This window comes from Thermobia domestica, chromosome 1, assembly GCF_964235325.1.
Source record: "Thermobia domestica chromosome 1, izTheDome1.hap1.1, whole genome shotgun sequence".
Taxonomy (NCBI): Eukaryota; Metazoa; Arthropoda; class Insecta; order Zygentoma; family Lepismatidae; genus Thermobia; species Thermobia domestica.
Genome location: NC_137454.1, coordinates 250,597,767 through 250,617,231, shown reverse-complemented (window position 1 = coordinate 250,617,231; position 19,465 = coordinate 250,597,767). Strand labels below are relative to the sequence as shown.

Genomic DNA, 19,465 nt, shown 5'->3' with positions numbered 1-19,465 from the left:
ATTTTGCTTACCTCCTGTCTTTGAAGTTTATCGGCCCTTTCAGCATCGAAGCTTTGTGAGGCTTGGACCCACAGTTTAAACAATGTTCAATTCTGTCCTACCGGGAATCGAACCCCGTGGCTGCGGGCTGGTTATGGGGGTGACCCTTAACAGCTATAGTATATCCTGAAAATAAATTATAGCAGTAGCTTTATCAATAGAAAATATATTAAAAAAGAAGAAAAATAAGAGAGTAATTCTGACAAATCTATATAGCACGAGATACATAATAAACGTACCAAGCAGGTAGCCAGAATGGAATGCGTGACATGAATTCCATCTGTTGCATGTTTATGTCACGTCCCACTTCTTGGTGGCATTTCACTTACACATATGTATTTTAGTGTTATACCTTTTTTATATTTCACTATTATTATTTTTAAATAGTCTTTTCGCTATCACAGTCATTCATTCTTATCCAATGTGGATCAACTTCGGAAGTTGTACTTTAGTTCATGCACTTACTTTCGTATAGATTTTATTCGTTCGTCTTTTTTTATCCCTTTTTTCTTCAGTGCCCTCTTGTGGTCTTCTTTGTGTAAGTCGACAAATGTTTTCCTATCCATTACTGCTCAAGCGGTTTATCGATGGAACGAATTGGCAAAGAAAGGATAGTAGAACACGCAAGTTTTTCATTTTATTTTGAGTTATGGTATCTGAAAAAAGAAATACACTGCATTTGTTGTTTACTTGTTGGTACTTCAGTGAATTGGTGTCACTAAAAAATTTATAGACTGTTCATACAGCATATTGAAATCGGAAAATTGATGTGGTTAGACAAAATTGCGTATTTGTTTCCACCCCTCAAAAAAGATTTATAGCTTCTGAAAGATTGTAGTGCTTCAGCGATGTACAGGATGGGACGTAAATCGCTGGACAAGAATGAATTCGAAATGAGTTATTTATCAAGTACGAAACTATAAAATTGTTAAAAGTTGTATCAAAGCATTGTTAAGTTACCTAATCAAACGTTCAAAGTGTCTTCCATGACTTTCAGTGCACAAATTACAGAAGATTTATATTTAAACCATCCGAACCTTTTCTTACAGACCAAAAATGTGGGTGCATAGTTTATTACGTCGTAATTGTTGGGAACCCAAATTTATCGTGTATAAAAGGACTTGAAAACTATCATTTCTTCACAGGATATCGTTCTGTAGATAGTATTTGGTTTTTCTTTTACATTGTTGATATCCATCATTGTGTCTGTTATTTACTAAAAATTTTTAAACAAGTGGGCGGAGCTTAGTGAAGGGGGTTTGATTACAAATTTAATAATGTTTAAATCATCGATAAAATCACTTGCATTGTACTATTCACGAATCACACCATGAGATAATTGTTTACGTCAATCAACTAGTACAGTACTACTTGAATCAGCTGAGAACTGAATAACTTCTTGTGGCTCACTCTGTATATAGAAACCAAAATTATAATGTTCCTCTATTACAGGCATGCTGTGGAAGTTGAAACAGTAGATGAGCCAATCACAGAGGACTTGCTGGCGTCGAGGGCCGTACGAAATAATGTATAACATTTTCACAAGAAGTCTTATTCAGTGGAGAAATTAATTCATCATTCGTTAACATCGCAGTAACACAAAAACTTTTATAACTGTAATGAAAATATTTATTTACTAAAGAAAAGATGAAAAAATATATTTATTTACTGTTTTAGTGGGAAATTTGATCTATGTTCTGAAGTAGCCTCTCAGTTTCCGGTGGTACCCTGGATGTTCCAACGCGGAGGATATTTTCAAAGTGGATATGAGTTATCCAAGAAAAAAATCAATTGAGTTTAAGAAATTACGTTAAAAAATATTCAATAACGGGTCAAGCGAACCACATTAAAAAGTTTAATGAACGGCTGTTGCACATGGTTGCTATGTAGTTGAGTGGTTGTACAGTGTATTTATCGATAATTGTCCCGGCTTCGATATTGAAATCATAAGCAATCGGGAGCTACATGACTTGGGAAATAGCAGACGACAGTACAGAAAACAGTGGCGATAGAGCCAGTGTGTTGACCGCACAGTTTGTCTGGGCATCGTGTTTCGTAAATTCTAGCAGCAAAAGAGAAACAATAGGGATATATATAACATTAATTTGAGAGTAATATGAAATAGCAGTGAAAAATGCTATGGAGTTTCAACTTCCTGCTATGGAGTACATGAAAATCTATTGTGAAGTCATAGGCGACGACAGGTATGTACACGTTTTTATAACGATATTATATAGTTCAGTTCATAATAGATACCAAAGACCAACATAAGCAGCAATCGAAATTATACGAATTTTGAATGGCATACAGAAATGGAAGAAGTTGCACAAGTATCTTCATGACGTAGTACATTTTTCAACATTTTTTAAAACATTACAGAATGTAACGACTTCTTAATTATTTTCCCCTTTCCTTTCGACGTTAAATTCAAGATTGCATGTCATTTTTACTTACATGATCATATATGGAATTATACAGTACCTTACCTTACTTTATCTTGGAAATAGTTTAACCTTACCTGGATTTTTTTCTCTAGTGTGTTTTGGTAAGTAGTTTTATTTAAAAGATAGGTGATATGAGTCAGTTTTAAAATGTCTATTGCAAGAGACTGATGGGTGAATTATATCTAGTAAATAATTGTTGTGGGGGCACGGTGGCTGTGGTAGAGCGTTCACCTCTGGTGCATGGGGTCCTTGGTTCGATCCCAGCTCGCGCCGAGTGAGCTTTGTGGTGGATAAACACCATACACGTGGGTTTTCTCGGGGTTCTCCCGTTTTCTCCAACTTCCTTCATTCCACCTTTTCATTCATTTCTCATCATCACTGTCTCCTTTAGCCTAGCCGCCATAATGTCGGATTTCATTTTTTAAAAATAATTGTATTTAAATTATAGGTCAGCGGAAGTATTGTACTCTTAAGCGTCTGCAATTTCTTGGTTACATGTTATGATATAATTTGCTGACAGATTTATTATGTCGGAATTTCTTTTGTCATCTAATCTAGATTGTTTCTCTCTCTTTCATAGAGTAATATATTTGTTTTGCTTGTTGCGCAGTTGTACGAATTGTCACTTCCCTATAGCTATCAACTGTTTTGCGTGTTACACTAACATAGAAAAAACTAACATATCCATATTCTCGTATAGTTTCCACCCCTTTTCCCCACCTCCGCCGCTTTCAGTATGATACAGGAAAGCTGCAATGCTTCATTACACGTTTTGAGTTACCATAACTTTCTATATCTATGTAGGAAATAAACATAATTCTTACATAACTTGACTTTTCACCTTACTTTGCATTCCATTTGCTGATTTGTTTCAAATAAAGCCAGTAATATAGCAACAATGTACAATTCAGGGAGTGCAGGGAACTGAAATCTACCCATCTTAGAAAACTACATTAATAAACAACTTCTGTATCCCTACACTTGAGCAACAGTGTTATATGTATATAGCACAACTTGTATATGTGGTTTCATATTTATACTTCTTTTCAAATCCTTTCGTATAGGGGACATTCCATGTGAAATCAACCAATGCAATTACAAAATCTGACCTGACCGTCTCATATTTTTGTAAAAATTGGTGCACAGCTTTATTACAGTAGGAGATGAAAAATTCCCAAATACAGTATTACCTCTCTCCTCCTGAAAGTGTCTCCATACAGGATGTTCAAAAATGTCAAAAAAAAGGTCATTTCTTCAGTCACAGTGATTATTAAAAATTGTCATAAAATGGTTAATATCTGCACTAGAGACATGAAACAAACTCAATTGGAAAGCGAAAGACTGCTCTACAAGTTGTACTATATTCTAAAACCCTGTAAAATAAAAAATAACACTTCAAATTAAAATTTGAATTTTGAATTTCGTATAGAAATGCCCCTGCAAATTTGTTCAAACTTGTCCAGATTGTAGACTCATATGTGTAGTAAAACATCACAAGGTTTCATTTTGGGCACTCAATGGGATCCGATTCAAAATTCAACATAAACCAAACATAGCACGATATTGACCATGTGCATATCTGGGTTCAGATCGATCACCACTTGCCTGTAGCTATTTACCTGCTGCATCAAAGGAATTTATATTCAATTTTAATTGTTTCTTGATGTATTCATTTGAATTTACACAATTATTCACCTTTCGAGTTATTTAGGGAGGTATTACGTTTCTGAATAGTATTCAATATAGGTCATTATTCTTGTTTGTCAGTATGGGTATTTCTAAATTTATATTGACTACATTGATACAAGTTATTTTCATTCCTTTGTTTCAGGATTGCTGTTACAGAACTTACTATGAAAGGGAGGGATATATTTTCCTCCCTTTCACAATATTTGTATCAAATGTGTTATGAAACACAGTGACACTGTTCACTAAAACTTCACACACTATCAGCACAAACAATTAGTCAATAAATTCTTTTCCCTATTTCAATTATGCACTTTCACATGTCTGTGACAGCAATCCTGAAACAAAGGAATGAGAATAACTTGTATCAATGTAGTCAATATAAATTTAGAAATATCCATACGGACTAACAAGAATAATTGTTGTATTGAGTACTGTCCGGAAACGTAAGACCTCACTAAATAACTCGAAAGGTGGATAATTGTGTAAATTCAAATGAATAAATCAAGAAACAAATTAAATTGAATATAAATTCCTTTGATGCAGCAGGTAATAGCTACAGACAAGTGGGTATCGATCTGAACCCAGATATTCACATGGTCAATATCGTGCAATGTTGAATTTTGAATCGGATCCCATTGAGTGCCCAAAATGAAACCTTGTAATGTTTTAGTACACATGAGTCTACAATCTGGACAATTTGGAATAAATTTGCAGGGACATTTCTGTACGAAATTCAAATTTGAATTTGAATTTTTGAAGTGTTATTTTTTATTTTACAGGTTTTTGCAATATAGTACAACTTATAGAGCAGTCTTCAAGCTTTCCAATGGTGTTTGTTTCATGTCTCTAGTGCACATATTAACCATTTTATGACAGTATTTTTAATAATCACTCTGACTGAAAAAATGCCCCTTTTTTGACATTTTTGAACACCCTATATGGGGACACTTTCAGGAGGAGAGAGGTAATATTTGGGATTTTTTCATCTCCCATTGTAATAAGCTCTGTACCAGTTTTTACAAAAATCTGAGATGGTCAAGTCTGATGACTTGGTGATTTGACATGGAATGTCCCATAGTGATAATTAAGGCATCATAAAATGCGCACAGGTTACTTTGATTATTTCCAACACTTTTCGTTCTCTAAAATAAATAAAAATGTTTTTAGTTTATATAATATAAAGAATGCATTGCCTTCTTTGTTTTGATGTAGAGTACAATGTAAGTGTGAAAAGATTTTTTAGTGCATTTTTTAGATTATGCACTTTTGGGTACCAGTATTTGGCAGCTTTCAATCATATAACGGATAAATTTGTGTTCAATAATTATACGATCAAGTTGGAAGGCATTAAAAACAAACTCAGTGGAAGCAAGTTTCGTTCTAGAAATCTAGAAATTGAGGACCCGATATGATGACTTCCATATCAATTAACTAAGAAGTTATTTGGCCAGTCATATTCATTGGGCTGTGGCTCAGAGTTGAGTTGAGTTGAGTTTAAAGGTAAAATGTCGTTCTCTTTCAAAATATTCGAATATTCTCTTAATTTTTAAGCATCCGTTTTTCACTGAGACACATGCTGTAAGTAAAAACTTACAAGCAGCTTAAATCCGATGGAGCTGCTTTGTTTGTAATGAAGTGTATAGCACAGGCTTTCTGTTTAATACAATTGTACTGTATAAGTATAGTTGGTTAGATACTCGGATTTTATTTTATTTTATTTTTTTCTTTTTATGTTCATGTCTTACATTTGAATGTAACTAAATGTGTGCTCCTCTATTTAAAATAAGCAAACGAACTGGGTTTTAATTTTGAAATCTTTTCCTCACAGTCAGCACCATCCCACCCTACTTTGTTCGTTTAACCACAATGCGGAACTCTACTATTAACGACACTCGATGGGTTAATTCGATGAATTTTACAAGCGGAACATTTGTTTCTGTTGCGAAATGAGCTGTCTGTCTGGTAATATTTTAGCTATTGATTGGTGGAAGAGCTCTTTGCTCGTTTGACGGTCGAGTAGTTCTGGGTTTGAACTGGCACAAATACTTTATAGCTATGTGTGTATATGTGTAGAACAAGCATTACTATTGGACGTCGTACTGCAAAGTCAGCGGGATCACGGTTGTTGGTCATTTCGGTTGATGCAACGAGGTAATTTCCCTCTCAATTTATCCCACAGGAATCTCCAGAGACTTCCAACTTCACCCTATTTCTCTCTCTTAATTATTCCCAGAGGTCATCGCGTTTGCAATATCTGGCAGCTTCAGAGTCAGTCACTAACCCTCCAGACGCTGCTTTTTGCTCTTTCTCTATCTTACTGGCTGTCGTAGAGCTTGGGCTTGCCGTCTGCCACATAAGCAAATGGAAGACCAAATTACTTAAGTTTTCTATTTCCGCTTACTTAGTTGGTTTGCATTTTATTTTATCTGTACCAGGCAGGAGAAAACTAGTCAGATTTCGTAATTTATATTGTAAAGAATAGAATTAACATTTGAATCTGAATCCTCAAATAAGATTTTTTTTTCTTTACTTTTCCTCATGAACTTGAGCGTACAGTAAAATCTGTTAGGAGGTTGACAGCTCTAACTTGGATACCTATTTGACTTGGGCTCATATTCGCTTGGCCACTTGTGTAAGTTCAGTGATGATTTCAGAAGATTTCTTCCCGGAGGGTTATTCAATAATTGGGAGTGAAATTAGTATAACCCACGTTGAGCACGATCAGAAATATTTGCCGGGAAGACTTCGTAGCTTCAGGGGAAAAAATGTTCCCTAGGCCTGAGTAAGTTAAATTTCAGATTTTCGAATACCGCTCAGAAAAGTTTGTTGCCAATTATACAGACAAAATGAAGAAAATGCGTCTACCTGATTATTTTAATAATAAAAAAAAATCATAAACTACACATCAGATTCTTATGCTAAAGATCAATCTTCCGGGAACTGAACTCAAAATTGTCTAATCATGTAGAAAATAGCGCAAAATATAGCTAGAATGTTTAAAAGGGCTATGAGACAACTGTGCAGCCTCGTTTCCTCTCAGTGCCTTTTTTTTAGGAAGAAAGAAGGAAAACTAAAAGAGAAAAGAGAGTTTAAGAGATGTCTGTCCGTCAGATAGTCTTGAACGCATGCCTTGTCAAATCAGCGAAATCAACTGCCGTGCTTCCGTCATATCCCCTCCCCCTTTTTTTCTTCTTCGCTGACATGATCAATGATGCACGAACAAAATATCTGGAAGGTACGGTCACTTCAATTTTATGCTTGCAGAAGCGATCTTACAGGATCATTTTTACTAGCGATGTTCTAATGTTTCTAGATGCATGGCGGGAAGGATGTGCATTTGATTGGAAATAAATCATATCGTGCATTAAAGAGAAAAGAAAGGGAGTCTTAAGTTTAAGAAAATGATGAACATTTGAACGATTGAGAATGTGTGTATATTTGCTGAGAAATGCATATTTCGGTTATTTATTTATTTATTTATTCATCATACGAAAGTTGTCGGACCAAATGTTATATCACCACGAAAATTGGTTTATAACTTTCTAATTATGCATTTTTCATCAAGGTGCAAGACAAACTTCCACCGTATTCGATGTAATGAACATTATTCCAAAATTCATAAATTTCCTTCTGGAGCATTTTATTTTCAGCATGTTAACTTATTTTCAACCGTACATTTTACCTGTAGGGTTATACTTAAGTATGAACAATGAAGTCTATCACAATTGGGGTATTGGTTCGTTGATAGGTTAGAGTTTAGTTTCTGTTCAACAGCAAGACTATATGAAACATAAATCTACAGTTTAATGTGGGATCCGAACCACGTGAACTCCCACCGGGAATCAAACCTGAGTCTCCCGCTCCAGATATGCGTACGCAAGCCACATAGCCACAAGGGAGTTCATAATTGGGGGCGTTGTAAAATTAACTCTAATACAGCTATGAAAGACATTGCATCAGGTCGGTGTTACATGTCAAAATATAGATATATTAAAATGTATGAATTATAAAAGTGCATTTTTCCTATCAGTGTGGTGAACTTGAGAACTTCAAATAATCCTTGTGGTAAAGAAATGCTTATGTTGCTGTAATTGGCTTAAGTTCTAAAGGAAATTTACTTGTTTAATTTTACGTGTGGGTAAAAATATTTTCAAACACTTTTATTATGCTTGCAGTATTAAAGAACTATCTGCTTGTTCTACTTTAGTAACTTCATAAGAGAAATAAAAATCTCTGAACAAAGCAAATTTTAATTTAAAAAATATTATTTAGGTAACAGTTTCAAAACTAACTAACTAAACCTCTTGGCTTTATCAGACACAGTACCTCTGAGGTACTATGTCTATGATGAAGCAAGAGGTTTAATTAGTTGATGAAGCTATTATATAAATATTTTTCATTAAAACTTGCTTTGTTCAGAGATTTTAAATTTTATTTCTTTTATGAAGTCAGTATTAAAGTATAATCGAGAACAGCTTGTTACGCTTTGTTTTTTGTTAAGTTTTCAGCTAGATGCAGTTACTATGAAATTGTTACCGTACTGTTATTGATCAGGCTTCACATTTCCGTAACCTGAGCACTAAGAAGAGGTGACATGATTGTACCACCACATAGACGATTTTACACCCAAGTACCAATTTAACAGAGACTAAGTGAACACCTAAAGTGCACTTTGACGAGAATTGAATAAGAGAATATCGAAGATTGAACCAAGACCCTCCGGTTGAACGGTATCACTCTACCAATTACACCACCACCTACTGTTTTCCAAAAGTGGAGCTTCGAAATATAATGTTAAATGTATTCACAGGAGCACGTCAAAAGCTAAAAACTGTTACTATATTTTTCTTTTATAGTACTTCCGAAATTCCTCTGTGTAACCATTTAACAATGGTAATTGATTTTAATGTTACACAATTCAATGGACCCAACATACTTGTTAATCAGCCCTGAGCCTATTAAAATATAGTCACATTTTCGTAGCACAGGTTAACCTAGTAGTCGAAAATCTATATTCTACGCACTGAGACGAGTACATTTTCAGTGTATTCGTTAGAGCGAACTTTGTATACGTTGCGCTTTCCGCTGTTTCTCTTTACAAAGCTTCTGTGTATTGACGTTTGTGCGAGAGTTTAATGGAACATGAAAGCGTTAAGCACGTGTCTTGCACGTACAACCAGTGCTTCATTTCCTAGGTAACATTTTTCGCTGAGGAAATAACGTTTTCCTCCCTGGCTTCGTGTCGTCTGTGTCCATGTGTTTTAAACCCTCATCCCCCTTTTTCTTCTGTGCGCTTTATGTAATGCACTTCATCTCCCTGCTTCTTTCTCTTTTTTCGGTGATGTGCCACCACAGCCTACCATCATCCGGTGAACAGTTTAGAAAACGAGAGTAATTATTATCAAAGCGCCTGACTTTCATGGATGTCCCTGCTATTTCTTATTAATGGAATGTCAGGAGCAGGATGGGAGAGAGACATGGACAGAACTTAACACCAGAAAGGCAGCCTTTTCCCCCGTAATGTTTTCGGTCTTTTTCATCATATTTTTTTACGGCTTTTTTAAACGAAAAAAAAAATATTTACCATGTCAAGTAAGGGAATGAGCACTGGCTGTCATGCGCCACTTCAATTTATAAATGCATGTATCTCCCCGCCTGTTTTTTGTACGTGAACTTAAAATATAAATGCGTTTGTACGGAGGAATTGCAAATGAAACAAATCATGTAATAAACTTAGTGTGCCTTTGTACAAAAGTAATTTAATTCAAGTTCTTGAGAGAAGCACATGAGAAATGGAAGATACCTCGAACGAGGAATTGAAACAATCGCACTGTTCACTGTTCTGTTGGTCATATACATTGGTGGAATTATATTTAGAAACATCCAGTAGGAATTCACAGATCTGGCCCAAAGTTGGTACGCAAGAAAAAAAAATAGCGTAGTAGTGAACTCAATATGATTCCCATTAGGTATCTCAAACATACTACGAAAGTGTTCAAAAGTATACAATACTTACATTAATAGCACACAACAACACAGAGCGTCCGCAGAATACCTTTTCGCGGCATTGCCAGTCGTACAAATGCTAAATGTGTGGGCATGCACGTTTGCTCCAGGGCTTGTCATAATTGAGCGATGATTTTGCCGAAATCTTTGTAGCGCAAAGCGCCATTCCATCATGTTTCATATATATACTCAATCAGGTTTAGGTTCAGAGCACACTTGTTGATATATGGTTAACGTACGCGCCTTCAGTGCAGGAAATCTGGCTTCGACTTTGAAGTTCATGTGGATCACATTCTCATGTATATCTCACATAGCTTCGGTGGTGAAGGGAGCGTTAAACAACAAACAAAAAGTCTCAGGTCCAGGGACATAGCAGGCAAGGTAGAAGCCACATAACGAGTAGAGTATGTTGTGTGGGTGATATGGAGACGCACGTTATCTTGCTGGAAGATTCAGTCCCCCAAAGTATCCAGATATGCTTAGTCTACCACTCAGAGTTTATAATCCCCAGAATGAAAGGTGGTGGCTAACAGAATGTTTAACTACCAAAATGCCTTGTAAGGGTCATATACGGCGAGGGAGTACGTTTCTCGCTAAGCTATACTTCTACAGATATACCGAGATAGGAACTACTCCTATCGGTGAATATCACCGCTTTCTAGTCATTCCGCAGCTATAACCTCTCTTGGATGGGACACTACCGAGAACGGTCTCGACGATTTGTAGATGTTATCCTTGCAGGTGTGGAAAGGATAATATCCTTTCCACAATCAATTGGTCACGGAAGAACTTCCATATAATATTTTTTTCAGCGCATGTTTATTGTCAAGTAAATTCGAGGACAGATCTGTATAGAAACAAATTCCATGAGGTTTGTATAGCTGTAGAGAACGCGCACCGGCTAAATTGACCGCTATATTTCTTCTAGCTTTAAAAATTTAAGTGATATAGTGCTTTTCCAGCAGTGTTCATAGTTGGACTTTGGTGGTTGGAGTTGTTCCTTTTTAGCGTCGAGTATGTATGAGATATACGCAGACCTATAGGTTAAGGTAAGACTCCAAACTACACGAGCTAGTATCAACTGAGAATGAAACATCTGTAGTTTAAAATGTCATAAAGTAAATAATCGGGGATGGAAAACTAAGACCTGCTTCTTCTTCATGAATTATTATTTTGATATATATACTGCGTTAGTGTAAAGTTAAAAGTAACTTCAAGTTATTAAAGAAATAAACGATTCAGACAGCAGACTTCTCTTATGAGATTTTGTCTTTGGTAACAAACATAATGATCATTAAAGGAAGAAATTCTCAACGAAAGATGCATTGATTTTTTTTCTCTCCTCGTGAGCAATCTGATTATTCTTTTTCTCCATTTCTGCGTGTTATCCATTTTCATGATTTAAAAATAAATGTTTTTCTCTCTTCCCAGATTTCTGCTGGAACCATTTCAATAGGCTTAATGCTTCTATTTTGTAAAGTCACTGGAGTTTTAACAGTTCCATGCGCTTGGAACTGGTAGCGGACTCTCATCAATGAAATTGAGTTCGCCTTACTTTGAATTCTTCAGTAACATGATCCGTATTTGCAGGCCGAAAGAAAGAACTCAAAACTTTTAGTTAATCCAGTACTTTTGTATTTTTCGACAAGCAGAAAAACTGTTTATAAAAAGAAAAGAAAGCGAGGACAAGTTATGTTATCCAGCTGATGAAATTTGGAAAATATTCAGACGTTACTCCAGAACATGAAAATCTACTTCTACATTTGTATAAATTAAATTAGTAATCCATTTTTTTCCTTTTCTTTCTTGGGGAAGTTCGAGTATCGTAATAAAAAAATATTCTGTGTTGTGGAAACCTTATAAAAATGAATACGTAACTTTATAGTTCCCCAAACAATAAAACTCAACTACTTTTAGTGCTCGTATGGATATTACACATTTACATTGAAGACAGAGAACGTCGTATGTCATTCAATGTAAACATGTGCAGTATATATAGGATGCGTAGTCGTTATTTACTTTTATTTTTGCATAGATATGAACAACAGCATTCGTGAAGGAAACCTCCAAAACATCCACTGTACTTCAAAACTATTAAATGTCGCAGATGTTGTATAAACGCATTGACGACGCCTTACTGAAATGAGAAGGGGAACTAGGAGTGATACATAGATGGACTATTCATGTACTTACTTGAAAAACCACACCGACAACGTTTGGGAGGTGATTTCTGACACCAAGATAAGACAAAAAGTATAGACCAACCTGGGTGCAGCAATCCGTCATTTCAGAGTTATAGGCTGCCGAAAACATGAAGAAATGAATTTTAAAGGTTCATAGCTCCAAAACTATGGGACCTACCGTAGTCGGGTCAAGACTTCACTTAGAAACTAGCATGTGCCCTATCCAAATATCCATGTTTCAGAATCCTGTGGTACATCCGCAATAATTTTTGTAGAGGTAGTTGTTGAGTACTTCAAATTATATGCCCGTAGCCAAACTCATTCTATAAAAATTGTTTCGTGAGTACCTTAGGATTCTGAAACATGTATTTTTGGATAGCGCACGTATTAGTTCCTAAGTGAAGTCTTGACCCGAATACGGTAGGTCCCATAGTATTGGAGCTATGGATGTTTAAAGTTCATTTTTTCATGCTTCTGGCAGCCTATAACTCCGAAAGAAAGCATTTGTGCACCCAGGTTGGTCTATACTTTTTGTCTTATCTTAGTGTCAGGAATCACCTCCCAAACGTTGTCGGTGTTGTTTTGAAACACCATGTATAAAATTCTGTTTTACTTCTGTGTGATTAGATATTATGCAGCCAGAAAGAAAATTGCGATTAGCGGGTTGGATAAAGCTTCAGCTGTATGTTCAATTATCCGTATCCTGTGTATTTTTTATTTATTTATTTATGAAAAGCTTGAGTATTGTACGACAAATCGACAGCTGTGTCCGAATTGTCACAACCAATCACTTTTCCCAGAACAACTTATAACTATTCGCAAGCACAATTTCGTCTTAACATAATAGTCTAATCAGGGATATAATGGGGCGTATACGGGAGTATATGGCATATACCCAGCTAATATTTATAGTCTAACGCAGTGGTTCTCAAACTTGTCGTTACTGCGACCCACATTAAGTAATAAAAAGTATTTGGGGCCCACCTTCTTTTATTCAAATTCACATTGACATTTTACGAAGTGGTGTATTTCAAAGCAGTTAAGGCTGTTGCTACCTCTTCGCTGAGTCGAGTTTTCCCCTATCTAATAACATTGGAACTTTTTTCGTGTTTTTCTCAACAAGCAATGAACAAATCCTTACAAAAATTTGCATGGAGTCAGGTCGATAATAAATAATTCGTTATATGAGCTTATAATTTTTACTAAAAGCCTCCAATTAAGTTATTCATTCCCCCCCTTTTTTCATGTGAAGATTTGCAACAACGCATTGACGACACTGCGTTCTCTCTTCTAGCAGGTTGCGGCGAGTAACTGAGGGTTACTTTGAAGTTTCAACATTGCCCACAGCTGTGAGGGGACCCTTTTCAACAATGACATATTTATGGCATTTCAGTGAGGAGGCGTTGGAGTACGTTTTCTTTGCTGAAAGCAGAAAAAAATAAACACAGCGAGAACGGATCCATTCTTCTTTACATTAGCTTTTCCCCCCGTCAAGTATAGACAGTTATAAGTAATTAGAAGCGAACTGTCTCTATTGAATAAAGATACTTTTAATGTATACGAAAGCGAATGTCACTTTATCACTATTATTATTATTATTATTATTATTATTATTATTATTATTATTATTATTATTATTATTATTATTATTATTACATTTTTCAAAACATGAAAAGACATACCTTTCTTGACTCCAGTGCCCATTTTATCTATATATGAGGTATTTATAATAAACTTCTATACTGCTAAAAGAAAAGCTACTTTTATAGTGACGTATTATTTGTATTTTATTTATTATATTTCAATTTAAAATAAAGTGTATCGTTTGTAACAACGAATAGTGCTCAAAATAGCACCTATTACCAGTCAACTATAGATTTAGATCAAACATAATAATGGACAACAACACCAATATATATTGTATACATTTAGACCCTATTGGATCAAAAGATGCAATCTATTTCAGACAAAAATTTTCTTGTAAGCCTTATATCTCGAGAACTACATATAGCGTACCCAAACTATGACTTAACTTAGTATGATGTGCTTATTGAGTAAAAAATACAAAAACTCGATTTAAGGACCGTTCAAAAATTTTGTGGACCCTGATCCACAAAATTCAATATATTACATTCAATCAAAAATTTTCTTGTACGCCCCATATTTTGACAATTACAAAGTGTGTGGCCAAACCAAAACTAACAATTTACTCAGCATGATGTGCTTATTCCGTACAAAAAAAAAAAAAAAAAAAACGATTCAGCTGCCATTCAAAAAAAAATTGTGGGCCCTGATCCAAAAAAATCAATATAAATTTCAAACATTCAAACATTTCCTTGTACGCCCCATATTTTGAGAACTACATATAGTATAGCCAAATCAAAAAGTAACAATTTAGCCCGCATGATGTGCTTATTCCGTAAAAAATACGAAAACTCGGAATTTTGTGAACCCTGATCCAAAAAATCCAATATATTTCATACAATCAAACATTTTCTTGTAGCCTTATATCTGGAGAACTACAGGTAGTGTAGCCAAACCCAAACTAACAATTTACTCAGTATGATGTGCTAATTCCGTAGAAAATACGAAAACTCGATTTAGGAACCGTTGCTAACTTTTGTGGCCCCTGATCCAGGAACTAACTATTTGGCAAGATCGCAATCTTTTTATGCACTTTTTGGATCATTTTTAAAATTCTTAGCCAAGATCGCTATCTTTTGATCCATTTTTTGGATTATTCCTAAAATTCTTGTTTTTATATATTTTTTATATTTATATATAAGGTGATACAAAGAAAATTTAGGGAATCAATTGATCTGATTGAAGATTTGTTTAAATCTATTTTATAGAATCTTTTAGATTTATTAACTATATTCCTGTTAACTGCAGATTTTTTAAAAAAATCTCTTTTTAATCTACATTTGTATTTTTTCTTTACTCACTCATGAAGTATGTCTATAACTTTTGTCAATTTTTAAAGTTGCTTCTCAGATAAGTTTCGAAAGTTGTCCGCAAAATTTCGTTAACATTTTATTTGAACTAACGTAACACTGTAATCTCACTTTAATTTACCATAGTATATTTTCTTTCTTTCTTTCTTTTTTTTTTTTTTTTTTTGCGTGAAAGTAACATTTGAAACCGAATTATTTCTTTAAAATTTGTACATGAAATGAAAATTGGTTTTTAAAAAACTATGACATACTCATTGTATAAATAAATGTGAAATATTAGTGTTTGTTTGATTTATTTGTATTGATTGAAGTCAGTACTTTGAGTGTAACTTTGACCACTTATCAACAAAATTAAAAAGTCGTAGACCAGTATAATTTAAGCAAGTTACTTACTTGATTTGAGACATAATTTTGGAGGGAAAGAGTAGAAATTTTACTGATAACATTTTTTTTATTTAACTTTTCCTGTATTTATGTTTAGCGTGGCCTTGTGAATTTTGTTTACTTTGTTTTTCAATGTAGAAACTTACCAGGGATTTTGGAGTATGCTCATAGATATTTAAATTGTGAATAGTGCTTCGGTGATATTTAGCATTTTGACTATACTGCTTGTTTATTATTTTTTAATAACTTCATTTACATAATGTTGTGGCTTGATGTAGCGAAGTATTCCATCACATATTTTTATACTCATACGGTAATGCTTTAGTTTAATATGTATGACAATGACAAATTGGTGTACCTCAACAAAAAAAAGCCCTATATTTTAAAATGAAGCATGAAAAAATAATGCATAAAATTAAAATTATTCTGTTAATATGTGTTGTACTCTCTCTCTCTCTCTCTCTCTCTCTCTCTCTCTCTCTCTCGCTATATATATATATATATATATATATATATATATATATATATATATATATATATATATATATATATATATATATGTATTTATGTTGTAGCTATAGATGAAATTTCGCGTTCACCATCTGGAAAATAATTATTTCTTATTTAGAATGCGTAAGTTACAAGGTTATTATTAGCAGGTAACACTAATAAGTCCCTATTCCCTGTTACCAAGAAATAAGTCCCTATTCATATTTCGTAAAGTAATAACCAAGAAAAGACGTTACCAAGAAAATGACGTTTGTATCTACATTAACACTACATATTTCATTATGTATAGATGTTCTTCTGTTTAGTAAAAGAATCCCTGATATTACACTTCACTTTTCCTACAAATGTGCTCCGTTAGAAGGGTAATGTGTGGTCAGTTCTTCAGTTTCCCAGTTGCCTCACGATACTGAAACAACACCGAAAAATCTGTCATCATTAGGAATAGAATTCGACAGCATTCACACTAAGAACATATTTGTGTAACAAAAAAGTTTATTTCTAAATTTCCTTCGTATGTGGTAAAAATGAAATTATTATTATTTAGCATAAACATTCTATACTACTATTCACAGTTTCAAATACATATAGAGAGGCCGATAGCCAGCCCAAAAATGTAGGGGGGCGGCTGAAGTTAGGGGAGCCCGATCCAACCATATCATAGCTTATCACCATATTATATTTCATTTGCAAGCCTACCGTGAAAAGTTTAGGGAGGCCAGCGAAAATTTAGGGGAGCAAACCCCTAGATCCTCCTGAATACGGGTCTGCATATACATATATATAATTATTCCAAAATGCTATCTCCACTGGTTTACCTGTTTCCGTGAGGTTACAAAAGTCAAAGAGCGCTGGTGTTTTCAATGTGAAAACCCACTGGTGTCGGAAGCGCGGCCAGTCTCTGGTCAAGGAAACACCGGCAAGGAGAAACCGATGTGGTGACCACAAATTTTAACTAAATTACTAGTGCCAAGCCGCACTGATATTCCTTGCTCGTTACAATCTCTTGTGCCAAGAATTTCCTATAATAATAATAATAATAATAATAATAATAATAATAATAATAATAATAATAATAATAATAATAATAATAATAATAATAATTATTATTATTATTATTATTATTATTATTATTATTATTATTATTATTATTATTATTATTATTATTATTATTATTATTATTATTATTATTATTATTATTATTATTATTTCACACACGAAATTTGAAAATAAAATGAAATCTGTAAGTTTTACGTCCCACAGTTATGCCGGTTAGGCTAAAGGAGACTGTGATGATAAGTAATGAATGAAATGGAATGAAGAAAGTGGGAGAAAACAGGAGAACCCCGAGAAAACCCATGCACACGATGTTTGTCCACCACAAAGTTCACTTAGCGGGAGCTGGGATCAAACCAAGGACCCCATGCAACTGAGATGAACGCTCTACCACTGAGCCACCGCGGCCCCCACACAGGAAATTTATCTGCTATCACAATCGTCTGCTAATTTGTATTTGTATAACCAATCACCAGGTATAAGACTGAAATACATGAGACACAAGAGGCATCTTGCTATGGTTGAAAGTAACCACAAGAACTCCGAATGAGACTAGACGAATATACTAAAAGCAATAGGTTTAGGAAAGAAAATAAAGAGCGCCCCCTCCTTCTCAGTGCCATAAATCTGTCCTCCAAAAGGACGAGAGGGCTAGAAAATTTCATTCCACAGATGTGATATGGACAGAGTTTAAAAACCTGTTTTAAATGGCTAGCCCGCATTTCCCTCACGCTGCTAATACAAACAGGGAGACGCAGAGATCGCACTGTTGCAAATCTTCACATGAAAAAAAGAGGGGAATGAATAACTTAATTGGAGGCTTTTAGTAAAATTATAAGCTCATATAACAAATCCTTTATTATCGACCTGACTCTATGCAAATTTTTATAAGGATTTGTTCATTGCTTGCTGAGAAAAACACGAAAAAAGTTCCAATGTTATTAGATAGGGGAAAACTCGACTCAGCGAAGAGGTAGCAACAGCCTTAAAGTTTGTAAATGATATACCTAATTCCACTTCGTTCACTAACAGTCCGTAAGAGTGATTCAAGATCCCGGCTAAAATCTTTCCACTATGAAAGAGTTAAATCTTTGGAGTTTCATGCGTGGAAGTAAAGTTAATGGGCACAATTGAAATATACCAAATAATTATATAAGTGCACATGTTAAAATTACCATATGATGTAAATAACTTTACCCATGGGGAGAGGGACAGTTCCCTCCTTTTTGCTGCACATTCTAAAACTTCGATTAGTTTTTTTCAAGAAGCAGTTTTTTCCTTTTCTTTCTTCAGTTTGAAGCGAAAGCAACGCCATGAATAGAAAAATAAAATATAAAGTTAACCACTAAATCATGCTTTTTGTAATGAACCTTTGTGGTGCATGTGAGAAGAGAAATTCACCTTTAAGCGTATCGGACCGAAGAAAGAAAAACTTACTTGCAATTTGCAAAACTTGGCTACTTATTTCTTTTTCATTGAAACCAGTAGTTGGAATACAAAAGCACGAAATGTGAACAAAACAGTTTGTACTTACATACTATGTACGTATGAATATTAAAAAATATATACCATAAAATTCATGAACTATATATACAGGGTGTTAATGAACTATACCGACAAACTGTAAGAGGTGATTCCTCACATCAAAATAAGAGAAAAAGTTCATATGGACCTATGGCGAAAAGTGCATAATTTCAGAGATAGGGCTGTCCAAAATCGCGAAAAAGCCAAATTTCAACAGACACTATTTCGAATTCCAGAAACTAACGGATGCTGGTCATTATCAGCGTAAAGGAAGCGACACATACACAATCCAAAAGTGCATATTTCATCAATTTTCAATAGGCGTAAAGAGTATTCCCTACAGGGTGTAATTCTCAGATATGCTCTCATTAGAGTTTTCAGATATACCCTGATTTCAAGGAGGGTCCAAAGTAGGCAGGAGGTATGCCTTGACAACAATGGACGTCCAGTGCTTCGGAGGGAAGTCGGAAGTGTTAGGAACCGACAGCTCCATGCTTTTTGTGTTCAGAATAACGTGATGCGATGTATTTTGTAACGGTATATTTCAAGTTTTCTTCACTTACAAGCGTGAAACGAAACATCGCAACATGCGTTTTCCCGAGTACGAGAGACCGTGCTGCTGACCATCCTTAACACTTCCGACATCGCGCCAAATGATTCCGTGTTCACTGCTATCAAG

The 19,465-nt window shown here is 34.7% G+C and overlaps 1 protein-coding gene across 4 annotated transcripts in view; it reads left to right on the top strand.

The window, feature by feature from the left end:
- The window catches only part of PDZ-GEF (PDZ domain-containing guanine nucleotide exchange factor), an 835,430-nt gene that overhangs the window by 654,046 nt on the left and 161,919 nt on the right, over positions 1 to 19,465 (top strand). The gene's annotated exons all lie outside the window — the stretch shown is intronic.